Source organism: Columba livia, chromosome 1, assembly GCF_036013475.1.
Source record: "Columba livia isolate bColLiv1 breed racing homer chromosome 1, bColLiv1.pat.W.v2, whole genome shotgun sequence".
Lineage (NCBI taxonomy): Eukaryota > Metazoa > Chordata > Aves > Columbiformes > Columbidae > Columba > Columba livia.
The window spans coordinates 36,242,816-36,256,743 of NC_088602.1; positions in this window are offsets into that span (position 1 = coordinate 36,242,816).

Consider the following 13,928-nt stretch of genomic DNA (forward strand, 5'->3'; position numbering starts at 1 on the left):
GACCTGGACAGGCTGGAGAGCTGGACAGGGAAAAATTTAATGAAATATAACAAGGGCAAGTGTAGAGTCTTGCATCTGGACAGGAACAACCCCAGGTTCCAGTGTAAGTTGTGGAATGACCTGTTGGAGAGCAGTGTAGGGGAAAGGGACCTGTGGGGTCCTGGTGGACAGCAGGATGACCATGAGCCAGCACTGTGCCCTGGTGGCCAGGAAGGCCAATGGCATCCTGGGGGAGATTAGAAGGGGAGGCGGTTAGTAGGTCGAGAGAGGTTCTCCTTCCCATCTACTCTGCCCTGGTAAGGCCGCATCAGGAATGTTGTGTCTGGTTCTGGGCCCCTCAGTTCAGGAAGGACAGGGAACTGCTGGGAAGAGTCCAGTGCAGAGCCACAAAGATGATTAAGGGAGTGGAGCATCTCCCTTAGGAGGACAGGCTGAAGGAGCTGGGTCTCTTTAGCTTGGAGAAAAGTAGACTGAGGGGCGACCTCATTAATGTTTATAAATATATAAAGGATGAGTGTCACGAGGATGGAGCCAGGCTCTTCTCAGTGACAGCCAATGATAAGACAAGGGGCAATGGGTATAAAATAGAACACAAGAGGTTCCATTTAAACTTGAGAAGAAACTTCTTCACAGTGAGGGTGACAGAGCACTGGAACAGGCTGCCCAGGGAGGTTGTAGAGTCTCCTTCTCTGGAGACATTCAAAACCTGCCTGGACGCCTTCCTGTGCAGCGTTCCTGCTGTGGCAGGTGGATTGGACTAGATGATCTTTCGAGGTTCCTTCCAATCCCTAATGTTCAGTGATTCTGTGAATCTCTGTCTAGGAATAGGTGATGCTGAGAGGTTATGGGTTGAGATTAGAGACCAGATCAGTGTGGCTGTCATAATAGTGGGTATCTTCAACCTAATGGAGGAAAAGTCACAATTGCAGAACTTGGTCCTCAAGGTGGACTTTATTCACCCTTATATCTGCTCCTTTTTCATGCATGCGGGCCTCCATCTGCCTTTACTGGATTTCCTACTCATCAAGACTGCTTATTCCTGAATTTGGAGGAGGGAACTCTTTGAAAATCTACCAGCTTTCTAGGATCCCTCTTCTTTCCAGGACAATATCACATGGGGCTCTTCTAAGCTCTGAACAGGTCAAAGTCTCCTATTCTGAAGTCCAGGGTTGTGATCCTGCTTTTTGCTTGGTTTCCTTCTCTTGGGATACTGAACTCCGTGATCGCATGATTACTACAACAAAGGCTGCCCATGACCTTCACATCCCTGACCAATCCCTCCTTATTCGTGAGTATCAGGTCCATCAAACTATCTTTACTGAGAAGATGGACTTCAGGAATCCCAGACGCCTGTGGCCAGTGGGAAAGTCTGGAGCAGTGAAGACTTTCCTTTGGTGGAGGAGGCTCAAATCAGGGAACATTTATGCAAATTGGACATCAATAAATCCACATCATCTGATGAGATGTACCCATGGATACAGAGGGAGCTGGCTAATGTAGTCTGGTACACCAGATGGTTGTGCTGTCATTGAGAGGGACCTGCACAAGCTGGAAAAATAGGCTAGAGAGTTCCACAGGCTCTTCGAGTTCCACAGGCTCTTCGAGTTCCACAAGGGGAAATAATTTTCTGTGTCCTGGAATTCACCCATAGACCAGTACAGGCTGGGGGCTGACTGTCTGGAAAGCAGCTCAGCAGAAATTGACCCTGGGGTCCTGGTGGAAAACACGATCGTGAGCCAGCAATATACGTTTGCAGCAAAGTGTAATGGTCTGCACTAGGAAAAGGGTTGCTAATAGCTCAGGTGATGTGATCTTTCTCCTCTAATCAGCTCTGGTGAGACACAACTGGAGTGCTATGTCTAGTTCTGGTTTCTGAAGTGTCTTACCATCTTCATCATAAATAATTTATTACTACAAAAAAGGAGTAATTTCTTTCTTAGAAAAAACAGTGTCTTTTCACAATACTTTTTCATATAATACAAAGAAAAAATTGTTTATATAGTCAGTCCTTTTATTTTGCTCTCCCAGTTTGACTCCCTGTTCATTGCTAAGAGCTTCATGAGCAAAGCCACATAACCAGGAACAAAGTCATACAACCCCACTGACTTCTCTTAGTGCTTATAGTTATTGAGGTTCACCTTTTCAGAATGTTATGCTATAACATTAGTATTAATAATAAGAAAAAATATTAATTTTAATAACAAAATTGCTTAGAGACAGGACATTTTAAAACTCCACTTATTTTCACTTACTAAACTATTTCTCAGGGTTCAGTGTGAGGTAGATACTTCTTGGCATAAAAATTAGATTTATTAAGAGTTTCAAATGTATTTTTTTAATTGATTACAGAGACCTCAATAAACACATAACATAAGCAAAACACTCTTGTAGAGAAAATTGATGCAAAATGTAAAATGATCTTCATATCCATTAAAAAGTAAACCTCTGATCCGTAAACCACGTTAAATCTCTGTGTTGCAACAATGTTAGCAATTTCTTCATATGGATATCAGCATAAAAGCAGAATAAGCCACTTTGGCAACACTTTCACAAATATTTATGAGTGATCATGTTAGTTTTCTCTGTGGATAAATCCACCTGACTTTCTGTTTACCTTTTCACAAACATGCCTCCTGGCTGGAAGAAAGGTAATGTCACCTTAATTATGTTATTGCCTTGGTAGCATAAATTATTTATGCTTTAACATATTTATATTTAGCCTTTTCAAGCTTTCATTACTGTCCTCTGGTGTGTGATCTCTGTGTATCTATTAAAGGAAGTGCGGTGTTAAGGTGTATGACCTGTCAATGTTTACTGTATTTTTCCCCTGTCATATCTGTTTGTAACATAGATCATTGACTATAAGCAGCTATGTTAGCCAGCCCAAGAAGATGTAAAGGGGAAACTGTTCTTAGTTGCTTAAAGTAGATTAAGATTTTATGTGTATCAAGAAGGTCATTCCAGCTGTTGTGTCTACCATAACTATACAGCTCTGGAGACTGTCAACAGGCAATACGGAGCTTGTCATAACGAGATCATTAAAACAAAAGGCTGAGTGTCTTAGGAGTACCAACAAGTCATAATGTGCCCCTTCCTATCAGCCATAGGAACTGGGAGGAGCCAGTACTTCAGTGAATGACAAGACTGGATTCCAAACAGATGACCTACTACCAGAAAAGCCTGTACCCTTTTCCCTCAGTCAATATTAACAGCATCAGCCTCTCAATTAATTTTCTGTATAATAGTTTCAACACCAGAAACTTAAATTTGTCCCCATTGCTTCCTTCTGAAAGAAGTGGTACTGCTTTAGAAAGAGACCACATACACCACACAGACACAAATCTTCTTGGCCCAGACACATGCACACACAGAGGCCCTCCCCTGCTGGTGTCCAAAAGCTAAACTTCTGGTTCTGAACTTCTCCCCTGCTTTCCCTGCTTGCCCTCTGAACTGGTTACAACACTGTCAGCAGTGAGGAACAGCCATCTTCAGAGGGAAAGTCATTCTGTCTTAAATACTTCTTGAGGATCACTAGACATAATGTCTCAGGTTTAATTACCACTCTCATGTAAGTGACCAGCTCAGACACCTAATTTGCTGAAGTCCTCACTTAGGGCAAATGAACCCCACCCATGCTCACCTTTCTGTGAAAGGACATCTCCAGTGGAGATATTTTCAACATTCAGCACTAGCGACTCACACTTTTGTCAGTAATGTGCCTTTATGCACAGTTTGCAAACATAGACAAATTATGGACTGTGCAGCTGAATTGCTAGCCACAGTCAACAGGAATGGGGACAGATAGATAACGTGTGTGGCAGTACACTCTCCCCCCCCGCTCTCCACTGAGAACTGATGTGGCAGCTGCATGTGTGCACACCCCCCTCTTCCCCAACACCTCCTCCCTCTCCTGCAATGGGACAAGTTAATGGCTCTTATTGTGAGACCCAGGCCAGAGTCATTAAGAGAGAGGAAGGGGCGCACCAGCCACAGAAGGGGGGTGCAGAGGCACATGTAGCCACAGTATAGGGATGCAGGGGTGCATGTAGCCACAGTAGGGGGTGTAGAGAAGCCGCAAAGCTTCTAGACTGCCCACAGCCTGGTCTGACAAGACTATAAAATGGGGCTTCCCACTGAGGCTGCCTTTTGTGTGGTCCTCTCAGAGTGCAGGACAAATGCTGCCACCGAGAGCCATCTTGGGACTGGGACACCATCTAAGGTAACCTCCCAAAAATAAAATGGGACTGCCTCATCTTTGCATGTGGTTGAGTGATAGCTTAGATATTTCCTTCTCCAGATAAGCGAGTGTATTAAATAATTCCTCGCTGCTTGGGTGGGTGTTTTCCTCACTAGACCAGTGACTGTATTCTGTGCTTAAATATAGGCACGTGTATTTTTCTGAAGTCAGGGACAGCTCTGGCGTTGTTTTTGGTGAGCCACGTATATGCACGCTGTGAATCTCCATTATTCTTATTTGTTGTACCCCAATAATTTCCTCAAGTTGATATCCGAATCTGTATTTTATGTTATTTAAGTGTTAACTGATTATACAAGCCCTGTTTCTAATTGTTTGTTTTCCCAGACTTTCCCGGACAAAAGCCTTTTTTGGACCTTTTTGTCTACCTAAAACTAACTTTGGGGTCCCTGTGTGACAGCATGTTTTCAAGATGTAACTTAACAGAGGTTCTTATGAAATCAGTAAAATGGTAACATCTCTTAAAAATATTATATTTTCTTTTAAATAAAGTGGATGTACCATTTAATCATACTGACTACAAATCTAGAAAGGTCCACTATTTCCCATTGCCTATATGCTTTCAAATACAGTTCTCTGTGTTCTCAACATTTTCACATTGTACGTTGCTGTTTCTTCCTGGAAAAGAAACTATCCCAATTTATTTAATCCTAATCTGTCCACCTTAAAATTGATGAGTTTTTAGGGAAAAGAATAAAAATAAATGTTCTATGTCAAGCAAATGGGGGAGTATTATATTTACATTTTATACAAACACTTGATCATACAGGTTGAATGTTGATTGTAACTGCAATTGTTTTGGAGGACTTCTGTTTTTTGTGGGTTGGTCATTGCTGTTTTTTTGTTTTTGTTTTTTTTTTTTTTTATTTTGGTGTGTGTGTATGTTCTTGGTTTTTTTTTGGTGTGTGTTTTTGTTTTTTTTTTTTTTTTTCACTTTTGAATATAGAGAAACAACACATTTGTAGTAAAATCTTTTGAACTGCTGAAATTTTAGTTTATAAACCATACAATTGGATAGAAAAAATGAAACAGAAAACTCCATATCTATATGTTCACTGAACAGTCCACCCATTCAATCCACACCTCTCCAATTTAGAGAGAACAATATTGTGGGGGACTGTGTCAAAGGCTTTACAGAAGCCCACATAGGAGATATCCATAGCCCTTCCCTTGTGCACTGATGTAGTCACTTCATCATAGAAGGCCAGTAGGTTGGTTAGGCAGGACTTACCCTCGGTGAAGCCATGCTGGCTCTCTTGAATCACCTCCCTGCCCTCCATGTGCCTTAGCATAGCTTCAAGGAGGATCTGTTCCATGATTTTCCCAGGCAAAGAGATGAGGCTGACATTGAATTTTACAGAAATTATTTAAGCTTGTTGAACTATTTGTCAGGACAATAAGATGAAGCGAATTTGATCAAATAAGTAATTTCAACCCTTCCTGAGCGAAAGCCTTCCTATAGTGAAACTCACAGTTTCAGTTTGGCTTGCTTTAGATTTTGAACCTTTGTTGATCTTTGATCAAGGTCTGATTTATGTGATCAGATGTCCACCTGAAGCTTAGCTATTTTACATATTTACTCCTGTTTGAATAAAACTTGGCACTCCTCCTAAAATTTCCTTCTTACGGTGTGAATTATTTTTACAAAAGGATTCATTCTTAAAACCGTGAATAAGCTTTTCTGGGTAAACTTGTCCCTTCTTTTTCCCCTTTTTCTGGACTTTCCTGATAATCTCTTCAAGAATAAAGAAAACACAGAATTTACTGCACAACCTACACTTCAGAAAATCAGGATAAATGAGGCTATGATTTCTGTGTGGGTATGCCGGGCATGGGCAGCTGTTCTGAAATATTTGAAAGTAATAGAAAACAACATGTAATTTAAATATTCTTTTTATTTTTTTTTTTCTTTTATGAGCTGTGTTGTTATATACACTGTCAGCAGTTTCTCAGTCATTTGACTTCTCTTTCATTAATAAATTCTATTCAACTTTAACTGTATAGTAAACTTGTCAAATACTTCAGCAAAATGTTTTATATGACCTTTGTTGGCTATAATTAATGCCTGAGTTGATAATAATAACCTGCTTGAGTGTCAATGTTCTCTAAAATATAATTGAGCAATTTGCTTGGAGCACATCTAAAGTAATTTTGACCATTGCTCTGGTAGAGTATACATTAAAACCTATTGAAATGAAGGTATAGTTTGCTTTATATATGGCTATTATACATTGTTTCTTCTGGAAATGAACCCAAGAGGCAGGAATAACTCTCTAAAAAACTCCCAAACCCAAAACTTCTTTCATATTTTCATTTTCTATCTTTGCAATTCTTGTTGTGTTTAATAATAGCAAAGATACAGACAGTGACAATTACTACCCCACTCATATTCTGATTACTAACACAAGTTGGGAAATCAGTGGTTTCAACAATTTTTCAAGACAATGGATAAATTAGTGAACTAGGCTTAGTCTCATCATTATTTGTGACAATTTCAGCCCCATTTTATGCAAAGTTCCTAAACACTGCTTGTAGAAGTTCAGGAAAGCTGTCCCTACTAGTCAATAAGAGTTCTGCAGATTGCTTTGACTATCACATCCAATCAGGACTCTCCTAGAAGCAGTTTCAGCTTCTAACATTTATATTCCAATTTACAATTATTATAAAATACAAAGGAATTTTTCTGTAGAATCTATTTTTAATCTTTTAACAGAATTATCATTTGGATTAGCCCATAAAAATATTCTGTCTCCCATTTGTCAATGGAAAAATTAAGAGTTGCTGAGAAAAGAAGGAAAGGTAGGAAAAGGTGTGTGTATACAGCATTTGACCTGAGGTGGTGCTTGGGTGGGACATACTAACATGACATTTAGCTTGAACATCTTGAAAAATCAAGCAATCAGTCTTCTTAGCTTGAATACTAATAAGAATATATCTGTGTTCTGTAATCCAGATGTGGTCCTGGTTTTCCCTCTTTTACCATTGTAGCTTTGCCTTCACCACCAGAAAAGTGCAAAGAAATGAAAAATAAAAATACCTATAACATCATGCTCCAATGCTATAATGAAGAATTCTGGACCTTAGCTTCATGACAGTAATGTCTGAAGTTATTCCATTACAGGAATAAGATTCACAGCTATGGACCATTTCCTGAGATGATGCCTCCCACGATTCTGAGTCACACTGTTGCAGTTGGCATTTGCATTATTTCTCTAAGAATAATTTTATGGCAGAAACAAGAAATAAGCAGAGCTATTTCTGATGATTAGAACAAGTTTGAGTAAATAAGGGTCAATAGTGAGATTCTGTAAAACTTGGAGATGATTATAGCTATGGGACTAATTCACTAACATTTTTTTTTCTTTTTTGTGGGTGCATCCTATGTATCATATACACAGAATGTTAGACAAGCTATTTTCTCATCACAGAATTAATAGCATGTCAGATATTATTATATATTTGGAATTTGATCAGTTAGGTTATTTTCTTGATCATGCAATGATCTTTCTGATTAGTGATTGATAGCTGAAAAGTCAAGAGAAGAGAAAGACCTCTAGGAATAAGAATAAAAGTATATTTTAACTAAGAATAAGAAGCCATGTAATAATAGTCATGGATAATCCCATTCCAGTATACTTTCTTCAGATTTTCAGTGTTTGTGGATAATTCATTAATATACTAGTCATTGCTCAATTATTCATAAATAGTCATAAATTGTAGATAATAAAATTCAAGTTCATTAGTGTCTAGAAATATCTTGTCTGACAAATTCTCATGAAGATTTAGTCTGGGCTGTGGTTCAACCCATTGAATGTTGGGGAACCAAACAATCAGTGAAGCAATGTGGTCATAAGTTACCGTATTTTGATTTTCAAAGTACCTCACATGTCTTTCATGTAAACAAAACAAGCAAAAAAGGGAAAGATAAGTTGCTTAAAATTTGCTTTAAAAAAAAATATATGTTTAAAGTACTTAAAGGTTAGACCCAAATAAAAATGTAGGGTTGTAAAGAAACAAGCAAAGTGTCTAAGCACCTGTGTGATCCACAAGTTCTTAAAGAGAGGTTCAGGGTTTTAAAATTTCAATAGCTGTCTTCAGCCTCTTTTGAAATGGATACCACTGAGTGCTGGTTAGCTTAAATTAAAGTAATTTTCCATGCATTTAGAATATTTTCTTCTTAGTAGCTAGCATGGTCTTTTGTTCTGGATTTAGTTTGAGAATAATGAAATAGCACCCTGGGATAGAATTAATATTTTCTCCAAGTAGATTTCCAGTGTTTGGGTGTTGGTATGAAAAGAATGTAAGGACTCACTGATATTTTGGCTGTTGCCAAGGAGGTGAAAGACTTCTCAACTGTCCAGCTGTAGGTGCAAGATAGCAGCTGTGAGAGAACATAATGGGACAGCACCTGGGTTGACACTGATAAATGAAATATTTCATGCCATGAACTTCACACTTCATAAATGAGTGGGAAGTTAATGGAAATGGCCCTTCTTCAATGGCTGCCATAAGGAGTCCTTCTCCTGTGGGTCCCCTACACTTGCTATGATCTCTGCATTTTCCTGGACTTGCTGTGCTAACAGTGTCCACTCTCTGCTGTCCATTGCTGGGAGCACACAATTCAGTGGCTAAGTATTGCTCTGTATCACTCTTATTATTGTTATATTAAATCTGTTCCTATTTACACTCACGAGTCTTTTCTCCTTTTCCCTGTCTTGCACTCCGGGGAAGGAAAGGTGAGGGAGAGAAGCTGTCTACTGTTTAGCCGCTGGCTCAAGCCTAAATGGTAACAGTTAATTTGGTGTCCCACACTGAGCGTCAAGTTAACTATTCCATTTCAACCCACAAGTCTTTCCTCCTTTTTCTTTCCTTCCACCTGGGGAAGGTGAGAGTGTCTGTTTACTGTTTAGCCACTGTCCAGGGGTAAACAGTAGCACACTTCACTCAACAAGAAATCAGGAGCCTCAGTACAACTTTGGAGATAATATACTCTTCAGTATGAGTCTCTGCTCCTAGCAGGGCATGTGAAGGACACAGAAACTAAGAAGGGTGATGTTTTGGCTCCCTGACAGGTCCAGACCAATAAGTTGTTATGAGAACATGGCACATTCACTGAATCAGGCCTATTTCAAAATAATGGTGAGCTGATTTTTTTTAAATATAGCCAACAGAGGAAGTGCTGCTTACATTTTATATAATGGTGTCTTACACAACAGGAGTCTAGAGTGCTTCCTTTCACTGTTTGTTGACTCAGTGCAACTGTTTTACTGTGATTTGTTCTTCCACTGAACATAAACTAACAATCACACCTGAAGAAAATATTAAACATTTGGACATCAACTTCTTAAGTCTTTGTGGAGAAGTTTAATAGCAATTAACCACTTCAGCATAACAGTAGTTTGGAACTGATGGTCCTTGACACTTGTTCCTGACCTAACAACAAAAGGCTTAGCAGAACAGTTGTGGGTATCATAGAATCATTTTGACTGGAAGAAACTCTCAGGACCATTGAGTCCAACCATATGTGTAACATTAGGTATATTCTCAAGCTACTTCAAAGTAAGACAGAAGTGAGACAGATATACAAGTGCATGAAGGTTTGCTTCAAAATAATTTGCCTTAGAGGCCAATAGCAGCATGTTAGTTATACAGTGGTTATGCAGTGCAGTACACACAAAAACCTGTAGTCTATGACCACACCATGCTCCAGTGTACTCTAGATCTGTACCCAAATTAGTCCTCAGTGAGAAGTTTCCCTGGAATCAATAGTACCTATTCAAGACAATCAGCAATTTAGTGCTAACCAACAGTGACTGTAACAGCCAGCTCCTGAGAGAAGGTCAGTATTTTCCTGCCAAGATAAATTGTGAACTTTGCCTACTAACCTGAGGAAAGTGCTAAAGCCATTTGCATTATAACATATTGTAATAAAACATTATGCTGCAAAAACAGATGGTGCTACCCTTATAAGTCTCTTAAGCCTTATAAAATAAACTGTTTTAGAAGGTATACTGCTGAGGTGTCTTCCCCTGAGCAAGGTAGTGTGGGAACAGAGCTATATGAATAAGAGCTAGGAAGCAGGAACACAGCCAGATATGTTTGCACAACTGACCCATTTCCATGATGAAAAATCTAATAATCTGGTGTCTTTTAAAAAAAGTCCCTGAGTCTACAGCCCATCTGTTTTACTTATGTGCACTTAACGATGAGGGAACAGTCCGGTTCAGTCTTAGAACTACTGTTGGGGCGATATTCAGACTCTTTTGAAACCTATCGTGTTACTCAGTAGGGGCAGAACTTCAATGGCAGTTTGAGTCTGCTGTAGAAGAAGCCCACCAGTGATCAGAGCCTGACTACTCACTGTCCCAAAGAGCACTGAAAGCAATAGGACTTTTAGGGTCCAGGTATCCAGGTTGAAAATAGCAGCCAGCTGACATTGAGCAGCAAATCTGGTGAATCAGCCTCATAACACACACCCAGGGAACTCTCCATATCACAGGCTTGGGCTTATTGTGCATAGAGGCATAAAGCCACCTTACTCGCTTCCCAGGGAAAGTCACTACTTACTGCAGGCAGTTACTTGCTAACTTTATAGCATAACTGTACAGCCCTGTAATATCATATTGCTATTGCATAGCATAACTGTATAGCCCTGTAATATCATATTGCCATTGTTAGTAACAGGCCAGAAGCTCTGTACTAAGTTTTCACAGCCTCAAGGCTGACATTTGTCACTTTTGCTCTGCCTAAACTTGTCTTGACCTGCCTGAAATTTTGTTTCACTTGGTTTATCTGTAACACCAATTTCTCTCATAGATCAGATATGTATGGCTAACTTATTTGACTTCTGTTGTCTTTGTATGGTAAAAACATAATTTTATATATATATAGCAGTTATTAGTTATTCTATGTAGAATGAGAGGCTTATGAGACTAACATAATGATATAGAGCAGAGGAATATAGACCTTGTGGAATAATGTCCTTGAGAAGTGAAAACTTGTGGTACGCCAGAGAGGAGTACAGGAGTGGGAGTACATACACCATAAGGGATGGGGCACAGGCTAACATTGGTGAATCCGTGACTACAAACAACTCTGTAATAGACAGTTACAGAAACACAGACCTGGAGCAAAACTGGTCTTGGTAGTAAAAATTTTTAAAAATACTTTTTTTTTTTTTAATATATATATATGATATACATAAATGAGACAATATGTGGTAATTTTTGATATGATATTAAACTGCAAGCCATTGAAGAAGCAGAAAAAGTGTAAAAGTGTGCTAACAAACACAGAAAAAGGACCACAAGTGGAACTTAGATTGAGGAACAAGAAACCGTGAACATGAGCACCACATTACCCAGCAAAGGACTCCAGTTGCTTGATGATGCACCACAGCATCCCCACCATCATTACTGTTATGAAGACACCTTACTGTTCACTTTTTCTGTAATAATCAAATCTAGATTTTGAATTAGACTGTTAAGATTTCAATGATACCAATATTGAATTCCCAAATTTATTTGTAGGATGTGTTGCCTTTTTGTCCATTCACAAGATTTTGAGCATAACAAGAGGACATTAGAAAACAGTCTGTTCGGACTGACTAGTATCTACCTCAGAGGTCTCAAAGCATTCAATAAAATCTAGTGGATTAAATAATAATAATATTATTAACCTTTAACAGAGGTGATATTACTGTTTGATTTATAGAAAGATAGATAAAGCTGTGTTAGTAATTACCATAGTATATTTCCTATGCAATAAAATTTAATAAAACATGGGCCCTGACCCTACTCATAGTGTTTTGCAATAATTAAGTTGCCACCACACTTACTGTTTTTAATGATATTTTATGAACTTTTATATCTGTCTAGAAATTGAATATTTTCTTCTCTCAAGGAATAAAAGTAAAATTACTTGTTTTCCTGTTCTCAGCCTTATAGTGTACTTAATGAAGGTCAGAATCCAAGAGATTTGCTAAAAATAAATTGCCTAAATTAAAAAAAAAAATACACATCGTACTATATGTAGAATCTTATACACTTTAAAATATATCTTTTCTACATAATGAAGTACATGTACAGAATGTGGAAACCTTGTGCTGAAACAAATATTACATGTGCCCATAAATTAATGTGTCCCCTTAGGAAAATGAAATTTCACAATGTAATTACCCCATTTCTTCACTGAAGACATAAAGGAATTTATGGAACTAATTAGCCTGATAATAGAGAAGGATTTTTTTTCTTTTTCATTGTAATCCCACCTAGAAGCACGATATAGGAAGATGTAATTCATGGAGCACCACAGCAGCTCTGCTGTTATATATTTATTAGAAGAAACTGAGTCATTTTAATAGTTTTGTGTGAACCTTAAATATAAACTTCGCATATAGCAATAAAAATTACCTTCCAATATAATACTGGAGATGTTGGAATGGCATTCACCTGCTGCTTCAAGTTTTCTTCTGCTACTTTTCCAAGTAAAAGTACTTTTAAATGAAAAAAAAAACAAAAACAAAAGCAAAAACAAAAACAAACAAAGAAACAAAAAAATACCCCACCAAACTGCAATTACTATTTTTCCAAGCTTTCTGTTCACGACTGTTTGTAACATAGTGTATGAAATGCCACATTTGATCATACTCTTCAGTGTAAGGAAGTTTTCATTGAAGGTTTTTAGGGTTATCCTTATGATTATCTTTAGAGGCAGAAGCGTTTACCTTGAGAACTGCTTCTGAATGGAGGCTGGGAAAATAAGCAGTGTTGGTTTAGCACCACTGCTTCTCCTTTAAGCAGTTGTCTTTTCTTAGCTTATTGTCATATTGACCTTGAATCCTGTGCCACCATAGATCCACTAAAAGTGTATTTCAGTGAGATGTTAAAACCTCATCTCTCTAGAGACGTGTATATGATTTTTCATTCCTTTTCTACACCTGCAAACACTTTTCTTGTCCAGCTGCTTGAAAGATCTTCCGTCTTGATCTCTTTAATGCTAAAGAATAGTGGTTCTTTGTGAGAGGAAACATAGATTGGAAAAAGAAAAGAATGGTTGATGCTAAAAATGACAAATTGTCAGTTGGAGTTTGGATTCTAAGATTTTTTTATTGGTAAGATTCAGCTTACATTCACTCGGCTCCTTACATGGACTCACCAGCAGAGATGAACATTGCTCATTTTATGAAAGTAGTCCTTTAACTTGAGCCATACATTAGGTTTCCTGGAGTGATTCTTGCTCACTCACCTCTCACAGAAAAGTGGAACAGGATTTGGATCAGGTCAGAACAGCAGGAACAGTGTGACAGGCTCTGTAGACATGAACCCCATCCAAATGGGGTGGTTACAGTTCATACACCTTTAGGTTATACAACCTGTTCTTCATCAAAATTGTGTCAGATAAGCAAGTAAATAACAACAGCGATTGAAATCCTTCAGATAAGGAAGCTTTAGGCAATGCACCCTTTTATGAGTAATTAACTCATTTGTTAGTTATAACCTGGTGAGATCATTAGCTGCAACTGTTACTTAACTAGTGAAGCCTGCAAAAGTCTGTGAGATGCTAACTGTTTTGCTTTCTTCTTCTAACATTCAGGGTTTCAGAGATATGAAAGCGGTCCAAATTTATGAGATTTTTTTTTTTCAACAGATGCTTGTATGTATTGTTGATGTGA